Raw genomic sequence first — 6,870 nt, forward strand, 5'->3', positions numbered from 1 at the left:
TAAACTGGAGAATTAATAACCAATATGCAGCTATGGACATTTTTACAGTAATGGATATTTGAAAATAGCAGCAGCATCAGAGATGTGCAGAATGACAGCAGCAGGTTATTTAACTGACTAAGGTTTCTATCATTACATTGGCTTTCATTTGTTCCTGCGCCCGTCGGTTGGCTCCTTTATTCCACTCTGGATTCTCGTGCATGTAGCCTTTGTTCACTTTAAAATAAAAAATAAAAAAATTAAAAAGAAAGTTTTGAGAAGTTTTGGTCTTCATTCTTTTCCTGCTTTGTGTGAAAACTGTCACGGTTGCTAAGCGACAGAGCTTATGGCGGTAAAAGCCGCTGAATGCTAGACCTGTTTGAATTCATAGCCAAAACTCTTCCAGTCTTGGACTTCAAAGGATCCAGTCCAGGTAGAACACGTCCTTGGAAGACGTAGCCCATAAATTTGAACACCGCCACTGTTTGTTGGTTTCTCTTTTTTGCTTCAATCCGTCCTTAACCCGTGTTCCCCTTTGTTCTGGCTCCACCATTCCTTGATTAGTTATTTCTGGATTTATGCTTCAAGTTGCCAACAGTTGTTATTACATATGCAAGAAACCACCTCAGCTTCAGTCTCTGTTTTTGGGTCCTCAATTCATTTAAATTTATTTAAATAGCTCCAATTCACAACACACGTCATCTCAAGGCACTTTACAGTTTAACCAGATCATCCAGTCAGATTGATTTAAAGTTTTTTATCCAAGGAAAACCAGTTGATTGCATCGACTCATTGACTCGAATGCAATCCTCACACTAAACATGCTTGTAGCGACAACGGAGAGGAAAAACTCCCTTTTAACAGGAAGAAACCTCAAGCAGAACCAGAACTACAAACCTCCACACAGCCTGACACTATTTTCAACAATCTTCTGTCCTAGAGTCTCAGGGAGCTCCTTGGATAATAAACTCCTAACCAGGAATGGCCTATTCTAAAATACAATTTTACATAAAGTTAACCTCATTTTAAATTCTTTGTAAATACATTTAATATTAATTTATTGTTGAATTTTGATAGGGAAAATAATTATTGTCATTTTGAAACCATAAAATGAACCATAAAAAGTAATCTCTTATATGGCATACATATTATGTAGACAAAAAAAAAAAAAAAGTGAAATATGAAGGATGTATAGAATTATAGTATGTAGTGTGTACATAAAGTGCAGCTATTACCAGACAGGTCTATGAAAAGGGCTGATGGTCCAAAAATAAAAAATGAACACATTTTTTAAGGTGTCTGACATTTTTAAATAACTGAGTGTGACTTTGAATGAGTTTTTTGTGGTACAACAAATTTGGATTTAGTCAGCAATGGCAGCATCTGTTTTTTTCAGGAACACCGCAGTCCGAGACGTCCCATTTTAAACCTCAAATCCAGGATTTTGAGACGACCGGTTTTAGAATACACTAAAAATATCATGTCAGATATTAAAATGCTTCAGTATCACCTCATTACTTTGCAGAATTTCATTTGTTCCAGTAAAGTTTTTTTTTTTTTAAAGTCACACAAACAAAATACTTCAAAGGCCTTCTCTGCTCACCACCAAACCATCGGGTCCTCCTGTTTCCCTTTGCACACTTCAGTCACTTATTTTCAATGAGAAGCGCTCTTTTGTTCATTCTGCGCGGACATCATAAACAGGTGGCCCATTTAACTCGTCTTTTACAACATAATTGGTGTCAGCCACGTCTCCTGCTTGCTGCATGAACCCACACACGGGGCTGAGCGAGAAAACAGAGGCCTGTGGGAACCTTCGTGAAAACTGACGGCACATTTGTTCTTCAGTGAACTGGGTGGAAACATGTGCCGTCTAGTGTGTCGCCGTAATGCGGTGACTCACGCGCAGAAACACACTCAGGGATCGTGCCCCCTGCTATCTTGCACAGAACGTGACCCCTGACTCTTGAGCTTAAGGCCCGGGGAGCAGAATTCCCCTTCTCTGTGAGCACTAAACCAATGGGACAGTGCAGGCTCTTATGTTCTTCTCTCATTGCTTTGTGCAATGGATTCCACACTCTGTGACAAGCTTGTTGCATGCAGGGTAGGGTGTCAGCTTGGTGAATCAGCAAGAAAGGACAACAGAGTCAAAATTCTTAAGAATTTCCAGCCTCGTGAATGTCGCTGCAGCTCATGTCTTCCTTTAAGAAGCTTCAAAAAAGGGGAAGTGGACTTACTACCCCTTACCCTTTCCCACAGAAAACTCCCACTTGCTCACTTTCCTTGTGTGAATCGTTACAACTCACAGCCCATGGACCTGTGAGTTGTAACTAAAACCTCAAATTTATTTATCTCCATTGGAATTAGATGTTATAGAGAAAATAAACATGAGCGCCTTACTCCACAGTAAGATGGTGCTTTGATGTGCGCTTTGTTTTGCATTTGTTTTTGTGTTTTAATGTTTTTTTTTACCAAAGAAAAGCTCTTTTTACCAGACAGGACCTCATGAATATCAAAACATCATTTTGGTAAAGATTGCACTTCATGCTGGGAAGAAGAGGCAGCCCAGAGTTGCTTGTGTGTGTTCACCATTGATGATAGACCTCTCCAATGTGTGCTTCCCGTGCAACAAACTAGAAGAACTACCTCAATTGGTGGGGAAAATCTGAGACCTTTATTCATCATCTGCCCGGTGATTCACAGAGACCTGGTTATCTGAGCTCTATGTTCCATCAGGACCAGAACAACCTGCCACAAATCAGCTTCTTCACATCTGCTACTAGCCCCATAAACAAGGCCTTGGTAAATGGCGTCAGGATTAAAACAAAAGTTAATCATGAGCATTTTTTACACTGCATGAAGATATGGAACGTCCCACGTGTGTCATGATTCCTGGCACTAGTGCTGCTCTCATTCAGAATTCAACACACCTGTCAGCTCTGCACTGTTTCCAATCAGCGTCCATTAGTTTCACCTGCTCACCTGACTATAAAACCGGCTCTTAGACCAGTCACTAGTGCCAGATTATTAAGAGCCATTGGTGAGTTTTATCCAGCATTCCTGTTACCTGTCTGCCTGCTTGATTCAGACCCGATTCTGCCCCCTGATTCTCTGAGGCTGCCTGAATCCCATCGGACCCAGCGTAGTGTGTTTTTGGATCACCAGTGATTCACCATTGTCATCACATGCCAAACTGCATCTATATTGGCTCAGAAAGTAGGACCCAGAAATCAGGCAAGACAGACAGTGGAATATTTAAAAAGCTTTTATTCAAACAATGACAGAAACAGACCTGTAGGGGCGGCAGCTCCAGAGAGAGAAACACAGGTTAGTGACTACAATAATCTGACGGAGGATGATTATGAGCACGTGGGTCACTAACCTGGTTTGACAGTTCAGTCCATGCCCAGAGAATAGTACGATAGAGTACGATTCCTGCCGGTTGGCTAACAAGACGCAGCGGATGCTGCCAGAGAGTTCCAGATGCAGAAGCCTAGAAGGCTGCAGAGCTGACAGGAGATCAGATCCGAGCTGACATGGAAGGCAGGATAATCCAAAGGGCAAAATCAAGAGGCAGATCCAGATTCAGTCCACAAGAAGAATCCAACAGGAGTCCAAAGACAAGCCAGGCAAACAGATCAGACCGTGGAAGGCAGGTTCAAATGTCCAAATACAACAACGGATCAGGATCAGACAATCAGAACACAGTAGAAATGCTAGAGAACTCTCAAAACCAAAGGCTCAAGAATAATCTGGCACTGGTGGCTGGGACCAAGCAGTTTAGATACAAGAATGATCAGGTGGATCAGATTAGTTTAGATTAGATTCAACTTTATTGTCATTACACAGGTACAGGTACAAGGCAACGAAATGCAGTTTAGGTCTAACCAGAAGTGCAATAGCAGCAAGTGCAGGAAGAATAATGGTGCCATAAATATAGGACATGGGTTTCTAGTGAATAAATGTAGAGATGAATACTATTATAAACAGAATCTTACTAATAGATTTGTCCTATGAATATAATATATAGATAGATGAGCCGTGATGAGGAACAGGACAGAACTAGACAGGTGAATGAAAAGAGCAATCAAGCCAGCCATCAGCACCAAAACCATGACACAAAGTTTCTCACCAAACATAGAAAAGGTTACTGAACCAGAATTCAACGGTAGAAACATCTCCCTCTGTTTCTCTCTGGTCACTCAACTGTCCAATCTCCTTCCAGAAGTTCCGCTTGCTGACTCTGGTGAATCCTTCCTGACCTGCAGCAGTTTTAAATTCTAATAAACTGTTTAAAGGTCTCATGTTGTATCTGATTGGATTCTGGGTCATCCTTTTTCTGCTCATTACAGAATAATCTGGCCAAAAATTGACCCATTGCCAGATCAACAGTGGTGTCAGTCAGCTAGAATCTGATGTTAGAGAGGTCCTAGGCCACTTACGTAAACAAACCCAGTCAGACTTGCTACTTCTGCATTTGCCAGCTCATGTCACTGCCCTGACTGTTCCGCTCTGTGCCGTCCAGGGACCCCTTAGCCCCATAATGAACTTTTCTCTGAGGTAGAGTTCTGTGAGAGTTTCTTCCTAAAGCCCCTCTGTGGGCGCTGCTTATCTCTAAGACCCCTCCATGGTTCTCAAGCTGCACCACCTCTTCATAGGTTCCTAAGCTACAGGCAGCAGCTTTAATGGTTCCTGAGCTGCAGGAATGTGTCTGTGCAGACTTTGCACATGCATCAACCTTAAACCAGTGCTGAACAATGCTTAGTGGGACCTAATTGAAAAGAGCCAAGAATGTTTTCCTGTATTTAGCAACATTCATTTTTCATCAACTATGTACAGTTGGAAAAGAACCATGTATGCGGCATGATGCTGCCACCACCATGTTTCACTGGATGAATGGATGCTCAGAGTAATGTGAAGTTTTAGTTTTTTGTATGTTAGTCTAATAGCTCTATGCCCATTTGATGTCTCCTAAGATTCCTTTTTAAATATCTAAAATATTCTTTCTGTCATGATTTGTGGACATTAATATCTAAAGAGAAGCGTCATCTCCTGGTCAGACCCTGTAATTCAGTGAAAGGGTGGAGTCAGAGTAAAAAAATATGCACACCCAGGAGAAGGCCAGTGGCTGGAAGTTGACTGGGAAGGGCCATTTTGAATGGCTGATATGTCACCAGTGGTGGGTGCATATAGTATCTAGGACTTCAGTGGGCACCCCTCAATTTAATCTACTTCTTATCCCTTGATGTCCAAATACAATATATAAGGCCATAAAGACAACGCCAATCCTCTACTCTATAATAGCTCCACAACAGTTACATCATCAGTAGCCATTCAGATTCAATATGCATCCAATCACCAGATAAAATAGAGCATTAAGCATGAAAATATATCACATTGTCCAAAGATGCTGATTATTTATAAACTAAATCCATTCTTCTATCTTTCTGCAGAAAGTCTTAGTATCTCCATTTAGTTTCAGCACTTTGAGGCCAGAAAAACTTTTTAAAAAGTGTATCTAAAATGCAGATTGTATCTAGCTTAACTTGGCTGTAAATCTTTTGTTCTAACTGACCAATCAAAAGGACAGAAAATGCTGAGGTAGAGGCGGGTCCTCTAGCTGACCCAGTTACTTGAAACCATTAAGAGGAAGTCATTTTTCACCTCTTTTTTAAGATCACAAATCTGTAAAAATTGAAACTCTAATTAAAGTGCACAACTAATAACTCCCATTTAGGTTTGTTTATTCTTTGTTTGTTTTTCTTTCCTGTAGCTCTCTTCCTCCAGTTCTTGAAGTAATGATTAATTTGGGTGTGAAGAGTCTCGTTTTTTTCATTAAGCGATGAACTATTTGCTGTTGAACTTGTTCCCACAGTACAGTATATGCTACAGTCTTACATGGCAGGATGCAAACATCAGAAGGGATGTTCTGCCTGGTAACGGCTGTTTATGCAAACCTTCCATTAAAAGTCAGACTAGTGAAGTGTGATGTAACAAAATAGTAAAAGTAAAAGTGCAGGAATATTTTTGCAAGGTGCTGCATGCATGTGATGCATGCTCATGCCGTGCCAACTTGACCAAAGGGGAAACATATGTTTTGAACACAAGTAGCCTGGAAGAAGAAAATCCCCCCGCTGCAACCAGCACACTCCTCTGATATGCTTCCTGGAGGAAGAAGCAGGCCACCCACATTCTTGGCACGAAAGGACGCCTGTTTCTCATGGTCCAAGGACAGCTTGTCGTGGGTCAGCAGTCTGGATTCTGCTCTGCGCTGATCCACCAGTCATTACTCCTGTCTTAAGAGAACATCTCCGCTTGTCTGCTGTTCCACTACAGGGTCACACAGGCGTTCCTGAACAAACAGGCTGCATGCAGAGATGCTGGGGACAGCAGAGGGCTGTTCTGCTCCCAGGCATGCAGAAGTTACTGTAAACTTTAGCACATGTGGAGTTTTGCATACAGTTAGGGAGAAAAGAAAAATAGCTCTATTTTGTTTTCAATTTTGGATAAAGATATTTAAAAAAAAATACCCTCACCATTTTAAAAAGTCAAATCCAGCTTTAGATGGTCAGTAGTTTTAAAATATTCAGATGGACTAAATTATTAATTATTAATTGATCAGAAAGGAGTAGGTATCTGTTGATGCCATCATTAATTAAGGCTTTTATAATGTTTCCTTACAGCCATCAGCTTCACTGTGGTCAGGGGGAATTTACTATTAGGGAATACAAGGCAGTTGCTTAGGACCCAAGTTCCTGGGAGCCCCATAAAACTTTGTTTATATGTATAGTTAATACAGCTATTCCTTATTTGTGCACATTAATTATGTTTTTGCTAAAATGCCACCAGAACGCTTATAATATTAAGTGTGTCTCAGCCCTCCCTTTCAGT

This window comes from Cyprinodon variegatus, unplaced genomic scaffold (genome assembly GCF_000732505.1).
Source record: "Cyprinodon variegatus isolate N-32 unplaced genomic scaffold, C_variegatus-1.0 Scaffold417, whole genome shotgun sequence".
Classification (NCBI taxonomy): Eukaryota; Metazoa; Chordata; class Actinopteri; order Cyprinodontiformes; family Cyprinodontidae; genus Cyprinodon; species Cyprinodon variegatus.